The sequence below is a fragment of the Eleutherodactylus coqui genome, chromosome 3 (assembly GCF_035609145.1).
Source record: "Eleutherodactylus coqui strain aEleCoq1 chromosome 3, aEleCoq1.hap1, whole genome shotgun sequence".
NCBI lineage: Eukaryota > Metazoa > Chordata > Amphibia > Anura > Eleutherodactylidae > Eleutherodactylus > Eleutherodactylus coqui.
In genome coordinates, this window is record NC_089839.1 from 267,303,943 (window position 1) to 267,326,204 (window position 22,262).

Genomic DNA, 22,262 nt, shown 5'->3' on the forward strand with positions numbered 1-22,262 from the left:
AACAGGACACTGGACAAGAGACCAAGGACTCGGTGAGCTGTGTAGAGGGAGAGTCATGCTCTGCTCTCCCCTCTACACTATCCTGGCCACCACCACTCAGATCAGCGGCTCTGACAGCTGCAAGTTAATCCCATCCTCTTCACTTAGTGATATGGTCAGCAGGGGAACATGACTATATAGTGGCCCAGTACACCATCCTGGTCCCCTCCATAAATTTCATACATGTTTGTCTCATGTAGATGCACTGTGCTAGCCTGTCTTGTCATTTCCAGTGTGTATGTGTTGCACAGCTGCGGTGCTTGAGAGGTTAATTTCAATAAAATCATTGCCTGCATATAATTGTATCAGTCCGTCATGTCATGTGGTATGAGTGAAGGTATACGAGTGATTGAGAGAAGGAGAGATTTCCCATAGCGACTGAGATTTGGATGTGAGCCCCAAAACATAAAAGAGGGAGCATTTGTAAGTAATTCTGCTTAGAGAGACCAGTGCAGAGGTACTAATTCAAACCACAAATTTTTCTTATGCGGCTATCCAAAACCAGGATCACCGTGTAGAAGTACGCTACTCAGTCACACCCATGCGTCTCCAGTTTGGGGTGCTAATCCTTAAAGTAAATAATTCCTGCCAGAGTGTCTGTGGAGTGACCCCTACCCCCTATCCTCCTCTGGAGTGCTCCCAATCCAGGAGCGGTACCTGACAGATAACACAGACTGTAGGACCGGTTTCATCCTGTGTATCCTCCCTGACCTCTGATCTTTCTTTCTACTTGTACTGTGAAGAATTGTAACTGAATTGCTGTGAATAATTGTTTTACCAAAGTTACTTCAAGTAAAGTTTATACCGGGCCCTAACCGTTCCTGGGGGCCCAAGGTACTATACACCAGTGTCTGTGTTTATTTGACGCAGTGTAGCATACCGGTGTGTGGGAATGGTGGTGTCACCCGTGACGACAACTACCCCCATCCTCCTGTTTATGGGCATTCCCTATCCTATGGGTGTCGACGGAGGCCTGCAATCCTGCTCTGGCCTTGGCTACGTGTCATCCCTCTGGAAAAAGGAGTCTTTTAAGTGCTGCCGTGACAAGCCAACACTTAACCCTCACAGCTCCCCGCGTTTGTCAAGTGTCCGGGGTGTCTCTATGGGATGTTGCAACTGGATCAGGGCAAGAGAGGAGGACACTGATGAACCGGGGGCCGAAGCAGTTGACAGTGCCATACAAGAGGGCCCTGATAACTCAGGGGACAAAGCTAGTATATTATATGTATTTGCAGAAGGCGAGCTCCTGCTTAGGCTGTTTGCAATCCTTTTTCTGCTCTCTACTATCAATGCAATATTAGGAAGGAGGCGTTTAACCCCGTCCCGCTCCAGGACGTACATTTACTGGGCTGGGCGACCTCTCTTCATACAGTGCGGGCGTCAGCTGTTTATTACAGCTCACACCAACGGGCAATAGCCGCGATCAGCTATTAACCTTTTAAATGCCACTGTGGGGTGGCTTGATAGGCTGCCTGTCCGAATGCAGTATGACGTAATGCTATAGTATTACGTCATACTGCAGGAGCAATCAAAACATCACATGTTGTAGTCTCCCAGGGGACTTAAAAGATAAGTTTAAAAAAAAAGATCAATAAAGTTTTTTTAATTGTAAAAAAAAAAATAATAATAATAAAAGTTTAAATCACCCCCTTTTGCCATATCTATATTAAAAAAATCTAAATCACAAAATAAAAATACGAATTTTCTATCGACGTGTCCGTAAAAGTCCGATCTATCAAAGTAGTGCATTATTTTTCCTGTATGGTGAATGTCGTCCAAAAAAAAAAATAAAGAACGCCAAAAATGCACTTTTTCAGTCACCCTGTCTCCTAGAAAAAAACGCAATAAAAAGCAATTAAATGTCTTTGAAAAAAAAAAGAGTTGTACAGTAAGAAAAAACCTATACAAGTTTGGTATTGTAGTAATCGTACTGACCTGTAGAATAAAGTTATCATGTCATTTTTGCTGCAGTTTGTGCGCTGTAGAAACAAGACGCACTGAAAGATGGCGGAATGTCATATTTTTTTTTCATTTTACTCCACTTAGAATTTTTTAAAAGTTTTTCAGTACATTATATGGTACATTAAATAGCACCATTGATAAATACAACTCGTCCCGCAAAAAACAAGCCCTCAGACAGCGACGTCGATGGATAAATGAAGGAGTTACGATTTTTTTAAAGGAGGGAGGAAAAAACAAAAATGGAAAAAAAAAGGGGCCACGTCATTAAGGGGTTAGAAAAGTAAGATTAATCAGTACTACACGGAATGTAAAAAGGGTGAGGGTGAGCGCTTAGTTTCCTTTCAATCCTGGATGAGAAGATTGTTGGTAGTGTGACTAGCACTAAGGCTGGCTTCACATGAGCAATTGCGCATGCCTCAGCGCAACGCATTTGTGCCCAGACTGAGGCGTTTGGCCTATTTTACTGTACTTTTTCTGCCCACAGGACATGATCATTTACACGTCGCAAACAAACATCCTGACTAAAATAGCAAATTAGTTCCAGATGTGTTCCTTTTTCAGGGTAATTACACAGTATTTCACGCATCCCCCTGCGTATTGCGCATCCCCCATTGACTTCTGTGGGGATCTTTTATGCGCAAATATGCAGAAAAATAGAACATTTACCTTTTTTTCTCGATCAAAAGTACGGAAATGTGAATGAATAAGTTGAAATCCATAGGTTCTATTCTCTACATGTTACGCGCTCAAATACATGCGGAAATATGTCTGTGAAGTCCGCCTCAGGATAGCATCAAAGGAATGTATTTTTCAGCACGGAAAAATACGCTTAGAAAACGCAAATAATAAAACCCATTGATTTCAATGGGTTCATTCGCATTACCTTTTTTTTGCGCTCACAGTTTTCGCAGGCGCGAAAAAATTAGTCCTCTATGTTGTGTGCATTTGGCACCAAAGAGGCCCGTAGAGGTCTAATACACACAATACGAGTGTATTTTACAGTCCGCATGTGTGGCGCCGCCATTGGGACGGATTAGCTGATCCAAAAAACAGCAGGGGAGTTGCTTAGAATCTAAATTTGCTGCAGCTTTCATGCAGCCAAACAGGTTATAATCTGTGTGCTATAGGGTTTGGGGCTCGTTCACATTGGTATATTAGCGCAGCATATTACGCACAAAATATATTAAATCCCCTTTGATTTACATTGGGGTATTCAGATGAGCATATTTTTCACGCAACTTTCGGTCGCTTGAAAAAAAACATGGCATGTCCTATTTTGATGTTTATTACGCTTTTCAAAATAGGCCATTGAAGTCAATGGACCTGCATAAATACGTAGTGAATACGCATATTCACTGCGTATTTGCGCATCTAAACAATGGGCTCTTCTGCGTTCTTTTTGCGCTCATAAACGCTGTGTATTTCCGAGTGCGGAAGAGCTGAAATACGCAGGGAATATGCGATTTTCATTCCCATAAATATGTTACGTAGTACATGACCGAAATCTGCATACGCCCGTGTGAACGAACCCTCGGTGAGTCCCAGAGGTGCTCTGTTGTCACTATGGATTGCAGTATTTTCTCATTGGGTTTATGCAAAAATTCTGGGATGTATTGCCTAGTCTTGTAAGATAGTTGTAGCGCCAAAATATTTGCTGTGGTACGAGAAGGTAACTTTGTCGCTCCACTGCAAGCATTCCTTCCACACACACAAGGCATTGTAGACTCAAGGTGTGATGCTTATCTCCCTTTCTGCTCAGTCCTTGCATTGTTCTTTATCTTGGCTGTCACGGTAATGACCCGTCTGCAGATAATCAGCCTCACATAATGATGGGTTGGCTTTCTCCACAATTGATATGAAGTAACGTCTGCCTTTTAATTGCAGAAGACCTCATTGTAAGACCGGCCGCTGACGGAAAACAAGGGCTATGGCGCTTGGACACTGCAAGATCAATTGGTACAAGCATGCATGCGGCGGTAACGTAGCGATTGTTGATCCTTTACTTGGTATGTATTTACCTGACCAATAATTGGGTAGTTGCAATCATTCCTTGGATCATAACCACGTCTCTCGTTAACCCTTCTGCTACTTATATCGGTTTGACAAATTATACAATGCCTGTTTGTACTAAACGATGCAGCGGCGAATGAGCGATAATTTTCAGGTCTGCATAAAAGATCTGATAAGAGAGCCACCGATTTATCGCTGATTGTTCGTTCGCTGCACACATTTACACCCAACAAGAATCATGCAACCCGATCTAACGCTTATTTGCACATGTAAAAGGACCTCTAAGGGCTCCCACACACTTGTGGTTTTTTAACATGAATGTCAAACGTATCGCAGGTTTGTGTTTCTGCGATTTTTGTGCGATGCGTTTTTTTACATTAGAAAGTCCGATTGACATTTGTGTTAACAAACGTAGTGTTATAAAATGCAAGCAGGTGGGAGCCCTAAGGGATCATTTGCTGTTGTTGTTAGGCTGCATTCCCACGAACATATATCGGCTCAATTTTCACGCCGAGCCGATATACGTTGTCCTCGTGTGCAGGGGGGGGAGGATGGAAGAGCCAGGAGCAGGAACTGAGCTCCCGCCCCCTCTCTGCCTCCTCTCCGCCCCTCTGCACTATTTGCAATGGGGAGAGGCAGACGGGGGCGGGGCTAATTATCAGAACTTAGCCCCTCCCCACCTCCTTTCATTGCAAATCGTGCAGAGGGGTGGAGAGGGGGCGGGAGCTCTGTTCCTGCTCCTGGCTCTTCCATCCCCCCCCCCTGCACACGAGGACATCGTATATCGGCTCGGCGTGAAAACCGAGCTGATATACGTTCGTGGGAATGCACCCTTAGGCAGTAGGAAATTCACGACCCTCGACGACCCTAGAGGCGAGCTCCCTCCATGTTTTTCGGTTTTGCACTGCTTCTTTTGAGTTGTGTGATACCCATACCAGTATCAGCTCTGACAGTATACACCATCGTGTCCTTTGACGGCCAGTTCTTCTTTTGACACTGATCTGTCCAAGCATTATGGATTTTTCTAGCGACTCTGCTCGCATTACATGGCCAAAATCCGTGAGCCTGAGTCCAGTCATCTCCCCCTCCAGTGATATATCGGTTCCTATACGATTCAGGACTTCTCTGTTTGCTACTCTTGCTGTCCAGGGTATATGCAGCAGCATTCACCAGCGTCACAGCTTAAACGCATCAATCCTCCCTCTATCAGCTTTTTTTTGCAGCAGAGCTTTCACATCCATACATGGCTATGGGGAAAACGATAATTTGCACTATCCTGCGTTTAGTTGCTATACCGATATCCCTACTTTTCCAGACTTTGTCCAGGCTTAGCATCGCTCTTTGCCCCAATGCTATCCTATGTTTTATCTCTGGCATAGATTCTCCAGCCTGGGCAATTTTAATTGTCGATTTTGATTTGAATTTGTCCATTTTTTGCAGTTATCATAATTTTAGTCTTCTTTAAATTCAGGTAGAGGCCCATTTTTTCACTTTCAGTTTTGATCTTACATATCAGCTGCTCAGATCTGCTTCTGTTTCTGGAAGCAGAATTGTGTCATCCACATAACAGATATTGTTGATGTTTCTGCCACCTATTTTCACCTCGATTTCCAATCCGTCTAGGTCCATTTTCTCCATGATCACTTCCGCATATAGGTTAAACAAGAAGGGTAAGAGGATGCAGCCCTGTTGGATGCCTTTACTGATCCCAATCCAATCTGTGTCCCCATGCTGTGTTCTCACAGTGGCTTCTTGGTTGGTATAAAGTGATTTTATCAGCTTGACAAGATGTGCTGATACGCCCGGCTGTTGTAGGGGTCGCCATAGCTTGTCATAGTTCAAGGCCTTGATGTAGTCAATAAAACATATATAGATATTCCTGCTGCCTGCGCATAAGGGAGCGCCGCTTCAACGACTGATCTCATTCTTTCCTGTATAATTTTGCGGGGAATCTTGCTTGCATGCAGAATGAGGGCCATTGTTCAGTAGTTGGAGCAATTCTGGGAGTCGCCTTTCTTTGGTGGAGCGATGAAGACAGATCTTTTCCAGTCCTGTGGCCATTGAGTGGATGCCCATACTGCCGGGCACAGCACTGTGATGGTTTTCGCTGGTACTGGCAGCAATAGCTCTGCCGGTATGTAATCTACGCCTGGTGCTTTATTTTTGACTAGCTGTTTCATTGCCATAACTACTTCTGACTCCATAATGAAGGGCTCCAAGTCCGCAGGCTCCACCTCATGCAATGGTCTAGGTATGTGGTTGCAGGCTTAGTATTCCCACCACCCATCCTTGATACTCTGTTGGTCATTTAGTTCCTTCACATTTTTGCCTTTAATTGTGCCATTGCGTGCCAAGAAAGGTTTTTGGGCCATCTTGACCCGTGAGAATAGGCCTCGCATATGGCCTTTCATGGCTCCTGCTTTGAGATGTTTGCAATGCTTATTCCAATCCATTTCCTTGTCTTTCCTCGATGCTCAATTAAAATCGGTATTTAGTTGCTGAACTTCATCTTTGTTGCCGGCCGCTTTTGCTGCTCTTCTTTTATCAGCTACTAGCTTACCCGTCGCGCGTTGCCGCGAAGACAGACATACATACATACATTCATTTTTATATATCTAGATAACAACCAATCACAGCGCAGCTTTCAAGTTACCGTAGCGGTATAATATATAACAACCAATCACAGCGCAGCATTCATTTTACCTCAGCAGTATAATATATAGCAACCAATCACAGCACAGCTTTCATGTTACCTCAGCAGTATAACAAATAGCAACCAATCACAGCACAGCTTTTATTATACCTCAGCATTCTCAATATCCAGCAATTGTCTTGCGAGACGTTCGGCGGATGCATCATTTTGTAGTTGAACACTCATCCCGTTGCTCGTAATGCCTTTTGCTTTTGTGCTTGAGATGGAAATCAAACGATCTTTGTCTGGGGGGCATAACTGTCGACGATGCTCGCACGCGCGCCACCTATCGTAGGATAGTTGTACTATGCCTATAATCTTCCCAGGAGTGTACTCAACAACTTCATGGCAATTGGATGAATGGTGTAGTAATGCATAAAGGACAGACAGACAGACATTCATTCATTCATTCATTTATATATATATATATATATATATATATATATATATATGACATTGGAAAGTGAGAGAATTAGATTCCATACGTAAAATTTGGTCGCTAATTCTTTTGCGCTTAGAATTGAATAATCGAGTTGGGACCCATTAACTTTTCCTATTTATGACATAATCAATGCTCGTGCCAAATTTCAAGTTTCTATGACATTGGGAAGCGAGAAAATTAGATTCTGTACGTAAAATTTGGACGCTAATTCTTTGGCGCTTAGAATTGAATAATGGAATTGGGACCGATTACCTTTTCCTATTTATGACATAATCAATGCTCGTGCCAAATTTCAATTTTCTATGACATTGAGAAGCGAGAAAATTAGATTCCGTACTTAAAATTTGGACGCTAATTCTTTTGCGCTTAGAATTTAATAATCGAGTTGGGACCCATTAACTTTTCCTATTTATGACATAATCAATGCTCGTGCCAAATTTCAATTTTCTATGACATTGAGAAGCGAGAAAATTAGATTCCGTACTTAAAATTTGGACGCTAATTCTTTTGCGCTTAGAATTTAATAATTGAGTTGGGACCCATTAACTTTTCCTATATATGACACAATCAATGCTCGTGCCAAATTTCATGTTTCTACGACATCGGGAAGTGAGAAAATTAGTGGCAATGATGGAAATCGAACGATCTACGTGGGGGGGGGGGGGGGCGTAACTGTCGACGACGCTCGCACGCGCGCCATTTATCATAGCATAATTGTACTATGCCTATAATCTTCCCAGGAGTGTACTCAAGAACTTCCCAAAGTTTCATGGCGATCGGATGAATGGTGTAGTAGCGCATAAAGGACAAACAGACATGCAGACAGACATGCAGACAGACACGCACGCAGGCAGACATACATTCAATTCTATATATATAGATTCTCAGGGTTTGCTCGGCCAACCAGTAGCGTTGTTTTTCCTGCTTCTTATAGGTGAGATGCTTACTGCCTGTTTTGATAAATGTGGACTGTGTATCGTGCCGTAGCTCCTCTGGATGCTTTTCTGATGTGTCAAGCAGTCTGAATCTGTTTGCTACCTCAATAGTGTATGATTGGGGGATTTTAGAGGTGTTAGATTTTCTCAATTGAGCGCCTTTCTTAATGATACGGAATTTGATTTTAGCTGCAAGATGTTCATGCTCAGTGCCGCAGTCGGCGCCAGGAAAGGTTTTTATTGCAACGACTGAACTTTGCCAACAATGAGGACACAGGATGTAAATCTGATTTCGATGGAGGCCATTGGGAAATGTCCACGTGTTCAGTCAGCGTTTGGGTTGCATAAACCATGTGTTAGCTACGCTGAGCCGATTTTCTTGGCAGAACCGTACCAGACGATCACCGGATTTCTTTCTTTCACTAAGCGCTCATTTAGTATGGGGCAATAAGATTTGAAGCTGAAACAATGAATGGAAATAGACAGGAGTGTTTGCCTTAGGTAGGTGTTACACTGGTGTAAGCGCATTTTGCCATGTATTTGCGCATGTTTTACTGGATTTTTTGCGCATGGAAAAAACTTACAGCAATGTTCCCATTCATTGAAATGGGCAATTAGTGAAATGAATTCAATATGTGCTCTTGCAAAATAGAAATCAATGGGTTGCATTCACTACGTATTTAGCGTGGAGAAGTACGTTCGTTTGAATCCGGCGTTAGTCAGGATCTCAGGCCCTGAGGCTGCTTTACGTGTGCCATTTTGATGCAGTTTTTGAAGCCAAAACTAAGGGTGCGTTCACACGAGCGCATAAACGGCGCGTTTTTGCGCCCAATCGTATAAACGTGACCATCTGAGGCATTGGTTTCCAATGTATTCGTTCGGACGGGCGATTTTACGGCGCGTAAAAACGGCAACCCGAAAAAAAAACGGAACTTATGCGACCGAAATATGCGCCAACGCATATTCGATGGCCAAAAAGATAGTTTGCAAAGTAGGAACAAGCGAAAATACGCTTTATAGCTCTGGTCATGATCGCCGAAAAACGTTCTTTCCGGCGATTATACGCTGCGCTCGTGCGAACGTAAATACGCCTACACTCATGTGAACGCACCCTAAGGGTGGATTAACAAAAAGAGAGACGGAATGTTTTCTATCCCTCTCCTTTTACTATACACTACTTGCTTTGGCTCAGATTGAGGTCATTGATACATTATTATCCTTGCTGGCTGTCGGTTTTAATACAATTTGAAGGTTTATTTTATAACAAGAAATGGTTTTGTGCTATTAAATGACTTATTAAATGAAATTGTCACAATTTCATTGCAAAAGGTGCCAAATATCAGTGATAATTTGTAAGAGAGTGGGGTTGTTTGAAGAAATGAGCAGCAATGCACTCCAAGCACCACTTGTGAGCTGCGGTGACGTGTTTAGTGCATGCCCAGTCCAGGGATACTTGGGGCGTTGCAGTACCACCCTGGGGGCTGTGGCGAGTGCATCACCAGTTATATAAGAATGAGGAGGTGCCAGTACATGAGTGCCCTCTGGAATAGACTACTGCAGCCATATCCCCCCACTTGGCTTGTTCTTAGGGACCCCACCGTGACCAGTATAAGGGCCAAACAAAGAGTAGAGAGGCCGAAGAGGGCCAGGCTGAAGAAGAGGCTGGGAGAGGGGCGTAACTATAGGGGATGCAGTTGCACCCGGGCTCAGGACCATTAGGGGGCCCATAAGGCCTCTCTTCTCCATATATGGAGCCCAGTACTATGAATAAAGCATTATAGTTGGGGGACCGGTTACAGGTTTTGCATTGTAGCCCAGGAGCTCCAAGCTACGCTTCTGGGATGGGGTGTGGGTCTGTGAAAGACAGCAGTCAGAAAAAGAGTGGTTGTGGTGGCCAAAGGACAACATGGAATGACCAGACAGTTCCATAAAAATGCTCGCATCTGGAATGGGAAGAGAAGGAATCTCCCTTCCTCTTGACCAGAGAAAACAAGATACAGCAGCACTCAATGCAAATGCTTGAAAAAGCCCTCATGTGGGTCGAAACGTGGCCTACCCTTTTATAGAATAATCATGGAAGATTATTATTAAAGATTTTTTTTTTTAAGATCCTTTTATGCTGCCACTTCCTTCATCCTTCCTCTTGACCAAAGACAGCTACAGAGATGAAGCCAACAGACGCATGCTCACAGCCAAAGGATGGTCAGGGTAACTTCGACTACAGAGAGAGAGAAACATGGGTCTGGATTCCGAAAATCTGCTCAATGTGACGGGTACTGAGTGCCTACAGTAAGCAGGACGAGGGGCTGAGAGAGGAGTGTGGCCTGATCCAACACAGTCTCTCTGCAACCTGTGTAGTAGAGCACATACTGACAGCCCGTAATAAAGAGGGTAGCCGAGGGGGAGTTGTTAAATATGGGGTATGGTACTGGACGGATAACCTCAAACCTGTATTGAGGACTACAGGACATTAGGAGCTGTGACCTGTTACCCCATGTAGCTGTAAGGCAGCGTATGAAGCAACAGCGCCCTCCTGTGGAGTGAAGTGTGCAAATAATGCATAATATGCTGCAAAATCATTCATGCCTGCTTACTGCTGTGCCATATCGCCATGATCTACTTCCTATAAATGTACTGGTCCAGTTCTACAGTGCATGCCCTAGTGCCAAGTACCGGTTCTATGATCATGATCCAGCAACCAACTTATTAAACCATCTTACATCTATCACAGAAGGAAACTAGGCTTAAAGGGGTTTTCCAGGGAGAATACTACTGATGATGTATCCTCAGGATAGGCCATCAATAGCTGATCAGCTGGAGTCTGTCGCTCGGGACCCCGACCGATCAGCTGAGCGGGCGCATGCTGGCAGCGCCGCAAATACACAGAGGTCGGAGCGGAAGTCTCTGTGCCAACCTATGTGTAGTGGCTGGCGTTGTAACTGCAGCCACGGCTCTCATTGAAATCAACGCAATCTGTGGGTAAATGTGCTGCAGGATAACATAAAAAGCCTATATGCCTCCATGCCCGACCGTATCTCATCAAGTATCCAGGCTAGAGGCGGTACAACAGGGTACTAGCACCTCCATGCCCGACCGAATCTCATCATGTATCCAGGCTAGAGGCGGCCCAACAGGGTACTAGCACCTCCATGCCCGACTGTATCTCATCATGTATCCAGGCTAGAGGCGGCCCAACAGGGTACTAGCACCTCCATGCTCGACCGTATCACATCATGTATCCAGGCTAGAGGCGGTCCAACAGGGTACTAGAGCCTCCATGCCCGACCGTATCTCATCATGTATCCAGGCTAGAGGCGGTACAACAGGGTACTAGAGCCTCCATGCCCGACTGTATCTCATCATGTATCCAGGCTAGAGGCGACCCAACAGGGTACTAGCGCCTCCATGTCCAACCGTATCTCATCATGTATCCAGGCTAGAGGCGACCCAACAGGGTACTAGAGCCTCTTTTGAATTGTACCATTTTCTCCAATAAACTTATCCTTTCGCTCTAATATTGTAATCACTTACATATATCATCATCACAGTCACACTTAGAAAGTTTCATTCTATTCCAACAACTCCTTCTTGGTGCAGTATTTTTTTTTGGGGGGGGGGCAATGTCTGTACATTGAGGAAAGCCGCTTTGGCAGCTGAATACGGTGCTCCCTCTGCTGGCAGCATAGGGACATTATCCAATTGCATTACATATTCAGTACAATATTTTATATTTCCACTTTTGGATATTAAAAACCAATGTAACACGACAGTCCCTCAAGCTACAATATTAATTGGTTCTGAGACAATCACTGGGAGCCGAGACTATTGTAACTTGAGACTATAACTTTATGGTAAAAAGCTAATTGGGTTTGAAGCCCCCAAAACGTCAATGAAAAATGACAACAAAGCAGATAATTGATAAACCTGATTTCTACAAGTCTGAGGTTCAGGAGAAACCGCAGTGAGATGCAGTAACTGGTATGAATGCTTCTGATCTATTGAGAAGTGAATAGCTCTTTTGTTTGAAGAGCTACTAACAAGAGACCAGAGTCCACGACCGCAGACCGTCACGGAGCTGACTCACTTCAATTAACGTGACCACTAATTATATATCATAATTAATGGGGGAAGTTTTACCCATTTAAGAGACACTAAGTGATATTAGAAGGTCCAGTATCATTTGTGAGGAGAGCAGGATCACAGAATGATTGTTGCATTCACATCGGCGTTAGGGAGTTCGGTTTTCCTGCTCTGTTTGGGGGGCAGTAAAAACAGCCCCCCCCTGGCCAAACGCTTCCATCTTATAATGGAACTGAACAGCCCCCAGTAACTGTTCGATTTACAGTTAGCAAACCGCCATTTTGGCAGAATTTACAGGATGAAATAGTGGTGCTTGCAGGCTCTATTTTTTTGCGCGTATGATCAATGGGCACACAAATAAAGGAAACAATAGCGAACCAATTAGAATCAATGGGTTCTATACTCCGTGTATTGTGCACACAGATTTTTAGCACACAGTTACGGGCACAAATACGCCCATGTGAAGCCACCCTAAGTAATAATGACCTATCCTCAGGAGAGGTCACCAGGATTTGACTGGTGGGGGTCCACCCCTCAGGACCCCTGGTGATCATCTGATCTCAGCCCCTGCACTCACTGCAACAGAGCTGGAGATGGAGCATGGGAGATGGAGCCAGAAGTGTATATAAAGTACAGCTTCCACTGATTTCAATGGGGGAAAAGCCTTGTATTACACTTCTTGAGGTTCCTTTTTAAAAACAGAAATTAAATCAAACGGAGTCAAGTTGAAACGTTTCTATTTTTTAACCCTTGAGGCTGGGTACACACAGGGCGGATTTGCCGCGGCCGCTAATCTCGGGATTAGCCAGCCATGTGGATGAGATTTCTCAGAAACCTCGTCCACACGGGACGGCTAATCCGCTGCGGTAAATCCGGTTGAAACCGCGGTTTCCAAAGATTGAGCAGGCCTGTTTACCTTTCCTTTTTTGTTTATTTACGTCGCAGCCCGCTCTCCTCTATGGGAGCGCCGGCCGCAACAGAAAAGCATGCGGCCGAGCCGCTTCAAAGCCGCCGCGGTTTAAGCCGTTCTCCCGGCGGAAATCTCGCTATTTTTGCTGCGGCCAAACAGCGAGATTTCCGACGGGAATCCGCCCTGTGTGAACCCTGCCTTAACGCTACATGACTTAAATTTACGTCCTGGAGATTAGGGGTTTGCAAGGAAGGGACTTGATCCCACTCTATACAATGCGGGTGTCAGCTGTTTCTTATATCCAACACCTGCCCACAACAGCTCCAAAATGCAACACCGCTGATCGGAGCTGTTAACCCTTTAAATGTCGTTGCTAATCCTGACAGCAGCATTTAAGTGCCCTGATCGATTTTTGGGGGTCCCACACTGATCTCTGCGATGAGATCGCGGGTTGCCATGGCAGCCAGGGCCTTCTGAAAGCCCCCAGGGCTGCCATTGCAAATTGCCTACCAAGCCATGCCTGTGACATGGCTTGATAGATTGCCTATCATATCGTGGTATAATGTAATGCTATGGCATTACATCATACTGCAGGAGCGATCGAAGCATCACAAGTTCTTGTCCCCTATGGGACAATTAGTTTTAAAATTTTTACTAATTATTAAAAAAATAAAAGGTAATAAAAGTTTAAAAAAAATATATAAAAATCAAAATAATAAAGTGAAAAACATATTTGGTATTGCTGCGTCTGTAAAAGTCTGATCTATCAAGGCAATACATTATTTAGCCCACACGGTCAACGTCGTAAAAAAAAAAAATAACACCAGAATTGTGCTTTTTTGGTCACCCAGTCTCCAAGAAAAAATGTACTAAAAAGCGATCGAAAAGCCGTACACACTCCAATATGGTGCCAATAGAAACTACAGGACATCCTAAAAAAATGACCTCTCACGCAACTATGTTGATGGAAAAATAAAAAAGTTAGGGCTGTCAAAAGATGGCGGCAGAAAATAATTTTTAAAAGTCGATATCTTTGAAAAAAAAATAAAAGTTGTACAGCAAAAAAAAACAAAAAACAAAAACGATATAAATGTGGTATCGGAGTAATCATACTGACCCAGAGAATTAGAGAGATCTCTCTCACTCTACCCCCCGTCGCCCCCTGCTCACCCACGTCCCCGGCCGCCCCCCGAGCCTGCTGGGACCACTAAGCAGTTACTTGAGAAGAGTGATGCTCGCTCAAGTTACTACTTTATCCAAGTGTGCTCGCTCATCTCTATACATTTTCATTAAAACACTTGAGTAAAAGTAGTTATATAGACATGTGAATACTGATTGTACATGCAATATTTCTGATGCAAACGTTTAGCCACACTTCAGCCTTCCTGGACGTTACTTAAGTTGTTGCTGCAATTTGAAAGAAGCCAAATAAAGGGGAAAAGAAAACATAACAAAATAAGCCAAAACCCAGATGTAACTGAGTCACAGAGATATACAAAATGTACAGAATCAGAAATATGAATATAGCAGAGTCTGATAAGAGTCTGATAAGATTATTTCATAGGCTAAGTAGAATACACTGCAGAAGTAATGCAGTGTACTGTTCTAGAGATCGAATGATCACATTATGAAGTCTTATCGAGAGACTGAAAAACTGTGTAAATTTTTTTTTAATAAAGTTGCATTTAAAAAAATAAATATCCAGTTAAAGAAAATAATTTTCCCCACAAAAACTCTTTAAAGCCTCATTCAGATGAGTGCTTTTTTGTGCACAAATAGCTGGTTGAAGCGTTCACATGAACGATTTTTAGATGCGCGAAATACTCGCAGCTGCAAAAGATAAGACATGCGTGGCTACAATACTCGCATCCAAGGTGCGTGCTGCGAGAAAAGATAGGACCTGCGTTTTGCTCCTATAGGAGCTGGATTTATACGCAGCACGCACCATAGATTGTGTGAACGAGCAGAGTATGTGCACATGTAGATCACACCTTTACCTTCATCAGCGTGATTTTTCCACACGTGAGCAGCGATCTTTTTGCGTGGCTATTTGTGTGCAAAAAAAACGCTCGTTTGAACGAGGCGTAAATTTTTTTTTTATTTTTATTTTTTTAGGCAGCACATAATGAGGTAATACCTTATTTGTAACAACCCAAGCAAGGAAAATATTTAGTTATTTATCCCGCATGGTAAACACCATAAAATAATTGTAAAAGTAATGCCAGAATTGCAATTTTTCTTTTCTTGACCTCCCCAAAAATGCAGTAGAAAGCAACCCAAAGGTCACATTACCGTCAACTGGTGCCAATCAAGACTCTTTCTGCAAAAACCAAGACACCACATAGCTCTGTTGGTGGAAAAATAAACATTTGTGGGCCTCATACGGCTATGTCAAGAAGTTATGGATCTTCCAATGTGACTATGAAAACTGCTTGGTCCCTAAGGCACAAAATCAGCTGGTCACTAAGGGGTTAATGAAAAAAAAATCACAAATAGGCAAATGTATCCCATAGGAAGCAAAAGAAAGACTGCGTATTCCCATTACAATGGGTCTACATACAGTAATATAAACTGGCCACTAGATGGGGCTGGAGGGATGACAGTAAGCTATATAGAGTTTTGCGACTACCTTAAATAACAGATCCAATCAAGGTGTGTTAATAGCTGCGCTGACGCTGCATTCACACTTGGTGTTATATCACAAACTGCATGAAGTTATTAACAAGACTGGCCACAGCGGCTGAGCTCTGTATGGGCCATCTACAGTACATGTACGTATGTAGAGCCCATGCTTTCCTATGAGTTCTTCCACGTAAGTGATATTTTGTAGCCTGCAACATTGTGAGACTACAAGATCGCGGAATGCTTTTGTAGCCCATGTTTCCCTATGGAGCCTCCTTGTTTATCACATCGCACAGCATGTGATGAGATTTTATTTTTTTTTAAGATTAGAAAGTCCTATTAACTTTTTTGCTACAAAATTGCGCAAGAAAAAGCATCACTGATGCTACAAAATCGTGTGTACATAGCAGTGATATCACAGCAATTTTGCAGCAGCGATATCACTGTCACCCGTGTGGAAGCGGCCTTAATACTGGCTGATAGCAGAAGTATGGCACGGAGCAGGTCAGGTCTTCAGCTGTCAGACACAGCCGAGGACCCAGAGGAGAAAGGAGAAGTGGTTTTTGACCTCTTCTGCCTTTTCCTTCCCAAGCTACATATACATATGTATTAACCCCTTCCCGCTGCAGGGCGTAAGTTTACGTCCTGGCAGCCTGGTACTTCCCGCATATGATCACATATGATCGCGCGCTATCCCGCAGCGGGAGCCGGCTGTCAGTTACAGCCGGCGTCCCGCTGCAACAGCGGGGGGACATCGGAGATGCGCCCCCCGCTGTTAACCCCTTCGCTGCCGCGATCTAAGTAGATCGCGGCAGGGAAAGAGTTCACAGAGGGAGCGCGGCTCCCTCTGTGTCTCCGGCCGGAACTCGCGATGTCATCGCGAGAGCCCGGCCTGTCACCATGGCAACAGGACGCCAGACACCGGCGTCCTGTATTGCCTATGCCTATGATCGCTGTATAAGCGATAAGGCATGGCAGAGCAGTAGCTCTGCCATGCCTTATGACAGCGATCATAGGCACAGTGCTGCAAGTCCCTCAGAGGGACACAAATTATGTAAAAAAAAGAAAAGAAAAATGTAAAAAAAAAAACCCTTTTTTATGCTTTTTTTCAGATTAGCATAAAAAAAGGTAAAAAAAAAATAAAACCCCACATATTTGGTATTGTCGCGTCCGTAACGACGCGTACAATAAGTTGCACATGCTTTTGACTGTGCACGCAAAAAAAACGCTAAAAAACTCTAAAAACTAATTTTTAGCATTTTGCCTCACTAAAAACGCAATAAAAGTGATCAAAAAAGCCGTATGTACCCCAAAATGGTACCAGTAAAAACTACAGCTCGTCTCGCAAAAAATAAGCCCTCATAGAGCTCCATACATCAAAAATAAAAAAGTTACAGGACTTTGAATGCAGCGATTTAGAATAGAAAAAAGATTTCCAAAAAAAGGGTTTTTATTGCAGAAAAATGGGAAAACCTAAAAAAAATGTAAGAATTTTGGTATCGTTGTAACCGTACCGACCCGCAGAAAAAATGGAATGTCTCATTTATGCTGCATGATTAACGCTGTAAAAAAAATAAAAAAAATCTATGGCAGAATTGATGCGTTTTCTCTCTCTGCTATCATAAAAAAAAAATTAAAGTTTTACAATATAGTCAATGTACCCAAAAGTGGCACCGATAAAAACTCCAGTTCGCCACGCAAAAAACAAGCCCTTATACGGCCGCTTCGATGGAAAAATTAAAAAGTTATGACTTTTGATAAATGGAGAAGAAAATCCGCCAAAAATTGTTGCGTCCTTGAGCCCAAAATAGGCCGTGTCATGAAGGGGTTAAAGAGTGAGAGTGGAAGTGTTATTTTCACTATGTGACCTCCACCTGCCCTATGTCACTGCACAGCAGACCCTGCTCAGCTCGGCCAGTGACTGATGTCAGTACAGGGGGATGTTTTCTCCTGTAACTGCGGCTCCTATGTATGCTCCAGCTACAATGGAAATGTATGAAATTAAAAAGAAAAACAATGTGAATGACCCCCAGAGGTCGCATGAATGGTAAAAAAAAATAGTTATAAAAATAAGTAAATAAAATTACAGAATAAAATAAAATCTAAACATAAAAAAGAAAATGACCCAAAGCTAACGCCAACCTAAACCATCGCCTTATGCGCCCTGTAATCCGAAACCATACATATTATATATCAAAACGTCCAAAACAAAATGAGGAACCTGTTCCTTTATTTATGGTAGCATAATTATACTAATTTTCAAAATAAACTATGAATAAAAAAAAAATCTTTCTTTCTTAGCTTTTTAACCCCTTAATGACATGGCCTATTTTAGGCTTAAGGACGCAACGATTTTTGGCGGATTTTCATGTCCATTTTTCAAAAGCCATAACTTTTTTATTTTTCCGTCGACGCGGCCGTATAAGGGCTTGTTTTTTGTGTGGCCAGCTCTACTTTTTATCGGTGCCACTGTTGAGTACATAGACTATATTGTAAAACTTTTATTATTTTTTTTATGATAACACGGAAAGAAAACGATGTCAATTGCGGAAGGGCCGCGGGTCGGACAGCGTCCATTGACTTCAATGGAAGCCATCTATGCAGAATCCGCACTGAAATAGAACATGCTGCGATTTTTTTTTCTCTACTCACAGAAGTCGTAATTCGATTCTGCGAGTGTGCAGGAAGAAGCGATTTTTTTTTCCATTGCATGTAATGAGCAATATTTGCTGTGGACCGCGTTTTCCACAATGCACATCCATTCGTGTGCAGGCGGCCTTACCTTGTTTAGTTATCCCTTTCTACATGAAAAATTCTTTTCACTTGGGTCATCCAAGAAGAGTGAAAAAAGAAGGGGGTGCAGCCACCTCCAAACGGGTAATGTTGGGAAAAAAAAAACATGTTTACGTACACGTGGATGCATGCACACATGTGTATACATAAATACACGCATCTACACGCACGTGTCTTTTCTGTTCCCAATGCAGTTCAAGGATACCTCTTGAACAGGTGCAGCCAACCCAATGATCGTCCTAGTCCAAAGGGGAGATGAGTGTGCGGTATATTTGGCAGTGGAATAAAATGGGTGTAGGTGCGACCTTTTTGTGATAGAGGCACAAAACATCAAGATAGTAAGCTCAACTTCTCTGTTTTATGAAACCAGCATGAATAGACACGTTTCGGGGTTTTGGAGCCCCTTCCTCAGTTCCCAGCAAATACTAACCCTTATGTTCACTGAAGGGAGTCACTAAAATCCAAGGGGCTATTAGCAATGGACATGAGATTCCACCATCAAAAAGTGTAAGTCTTTCATCAGCTGTGTTCCAAATTTCTGATGGATCTTCAATTATGATAACCATTGTGTTTTTTTTCAGTATCAAATAAGAAATGACTAAGGACGGCCGGAGGTTCCATTACAGATGCGGCTGAAAATGCCGGAAGAAAAAATGCTGCATACGGAGCTTTTTATTCTGTCCAAAAGCTGACCAGCTGGGCAGAAAGTGAGTGTTCGCTCGGCACTGTTCGGTTCTGTCAAGAGACAGTACTGTTCAGCTGCAGGGACTCCCCTTTTCTGCTCCCCGAATGGAGCTGGATAGCGTAATCCCCGGCGCAGATGTGAAATCACCATAAGTAATATATATAATAATGTGGAAAGACAATTAAATTAAAGATATGCAAAAATCCAATGAGGAGATAATCCTGTCTAAATAGAGCATATATGTCAGGGCTCGCCGTCCGTGTCTGATCAGGAATGGGATGACGTTGCTGTGTCAGCCCCAGCCCATGTGATCCACACGCCAGTGCATACTCATTGCCATTTTAGCGCTGGACGCCGACATGATCACTTTTCTGCTAGGATGCGGATGGATTCATTGGCTGTGAGGCGTATGACCCAGCCAACCAATCAGCGCTTGTCTGTATAAATTTATTCTGGCTCCTGTCCTGTTCCGCTGTCAGATACGTCTGTTTGGCTGTAGTACAATCTGGGATGTTTACTCCTGTCTCCTTACTATCTATGCATTGGTGTATCGTCCAGCTCATTGTGTGCTTGTGAAACATCCTATACTACATATATTGCTTTACACTGTTGCTGTCATTTATCCTGGTTTCCAACTAGGGCGAGTCAGGGTTGCTCCAGGTTCCTGATGTGGGGTAGCCCTAATCAGGGTAGGTGTTCTGCTTTTAGGTATGGTCTCCTTATATTAATAAATTAGGGTCAGATTTTTCCCTTCAACCCACTTTTTTGGTTCCATTATACACATATGTGCTATCCGTGTTATTCCATTGTGTGTATATCTGTCCTTTCGGACAATATATGTTGTCCAATCCGATTTAGGTGCTTTCTGTCCAGCTTGGACATAACAATTTAAATGGATTGTGCCATGACTGAAAGTTATCCCCTATCCGCAGGGCAGAGGATAACTTACAGATCGATTGGTGATCGGACCGCTGGTACCCCACTGATCCCGAGAACACGGCTCCAACGTGTCCCAAAGTGAGAACTGTAAGATGCCCTTGAACTTGACGTCAATTGAGCAGCATTGTGCATGTGCAACCACCTCTGCTCTCACTTCAGGAGCCTCATTCTCAGGTTCATTGGGGGTTCCAGTGGTCAGACCCCTACTCATGTGAAAGTTGTTCCCTATTGCATGTATAGAGGATGACTTACAATCTTGGCACAACCCCAATCCATCAGATAACAGTTGTTTGAACCCACCTATTTCAATGGAACCAGAGACTTTTGGGTGTTTATTAGGGTCTCCCAACTTCACCAGGGAAAGAAGAATAATTTTTTTTAAGAGCATGGTTGGCACTACCCGTCAAAATAACCACAAAGTAAACACGGATACAGTCTTTATCCAATATTGTAGGGAAGAAGCAGATGAGTCGGCACTCGCCAATGTAAGAAAACTAGGCTTTTTTTAATTTCAAACAGATTGACCTAGAAGTAGGTGCACACAGGTACAGTAGGCAGACAACACATGTTCTCGTGATGCCATGCTTCTTCTGGCCTCACACACAACACACACGTCATCACACCTATTTAAAGCGAACTGCAATGTGGTTGCTATGGAAACATACAAACCGTGCAATTAAGCGAACACAAGACATTCTAAGAAGCCTTTTTTAATTCATTAGCGAATGCCTAATGATCTATTTCTACCCTGGGTTATTGAAAGAAGACACAGATTTTTTCTCACCCCCTTGGGTCTATTAGTCTATGGGTACAACTATGTAGTGTGTGATGAGAGACTTAGAGAATAAAATCTATCCCTGTAAGTCCAGAATTGAGCTTTATGAGTTCTTTTTTATATTTTGAGAATAAGGTGGCGGGTTATTTAATTTATTATGAGGTGTATTTCACTTGTAGTCCGAAAATATTTTATACTCCATTTATTATTATCAGGCCAGTGATTTTTTTCCATTGGAGTTTATGGGAGCATCCAGTCTTTTTTTGTCAAAAGATAGGTCAAGACTAGAGATGAGCGAGCGTACTCGGATAAGCACTACTCGCTCGAGTAATTTGCTTTATCCGAGTATCGCTGTGCTCGTCCCTGAAGATTCGGGTGCCGGCACGGAGCGGGGAGCTGCAGGGGAGAGCGGGGAGGAACGGAGGTAAGATCTTTCTCTCCCTCTCTCCCGCCCGCTCTCCCCTGTTCCCCGCTGCGACTCACCTGTCAGCCGCAGCGGTACCCGAATCTTCAGGGACGAGCACAGCGATACTCGGATAAAGCCAATTACTCGAGCGAGTAGTGCTTTTCCGAGTACGCTCGCTCATCTCTAGTCAAGACTTATCTATTGACGCTACATGAAAAATTGGTGTCTGAAAACGGCGCCACTTTTTTCATGTGCCTGAAAATCTCCCACGTGAAGGATATGCATTAAAATCCAATGCTTCATATGGTCGCAATTTTGGGCACATTTTTTATTCAGTTATTTATTTTTTTCAGCCAAAACCAGGAGTGGATCCAAAAATAAGGAGAAGCATAAAGAAAAAACTGATACAGTACTTCTTCCCTTTGTTGTATCCACTCCTTTGTTTTGGCCCAAATAGGAGCACCAAAAACTACACGTGATTCCAGCTTAAAGCCGTTTAAACACTTCGAAGAAAATCACGCGAGACGCACAAATCTCGCACTAATATGAACCCCGTTGTTTTGAATGAGGTCATACACATGAGCTAGGTGCATGTGGTGCGATGCGAGGTTTCCTCATTGAAAACAATAGGGGGATCACTACTATCCCGAAGTGATGCGAGGTGGCTTTGATATAAAAATGCCCCGCATCCACGGGGATATTGCATGTTAGTGAGCGCAATATCTGGCCGTGATTCACAGCGTGATATCGCTCTCACCCACATGAAATTAGCTTTAGGCTACGTGCACACTATCGCAAATCTCACTCGAGTTTTGTGCATTGTGCGAGACGCATAAAAATCGCTCTAATATGAATTCCATTATTTTGAATGGAGTTATTCATATTAATGATTTTTCCCTCACAGTGATGCTGCAAGGTTAAGTCACTGCTTGTCCTATTGTTTTTTTTCACTAGTTTTTGATATTTGGTGAT

The 22,262-nt window shown here is 43.3% G+C and overlaps 1 long non-coding RNA gene across 1 annotated transcript in view; it reads left to right on the forward strand.

Moving 5' to 3' along the window:
- The window catches only part of LOC136621717 (uncharacterized), a 30,665-nt gene extending 11,287 nt beyond the window's left edge, over positions 1-19,378 (forward strand). Inside the window, exons 2-3 of the long non-coding RNA XR_010791262.1 lie at positions 3,886-4,007; positions 19,067-19,378. This is a non-coding gene — a long non-coding RNA (uncharacterized lncRNA). The remainder of the gene's footprint in view (positions 1-3,885; positions 4,008-19,066) is intronic.
- The last annotated feature ends 2,884 nt before the right edge of the window (positions 19,379-22,262 follow it).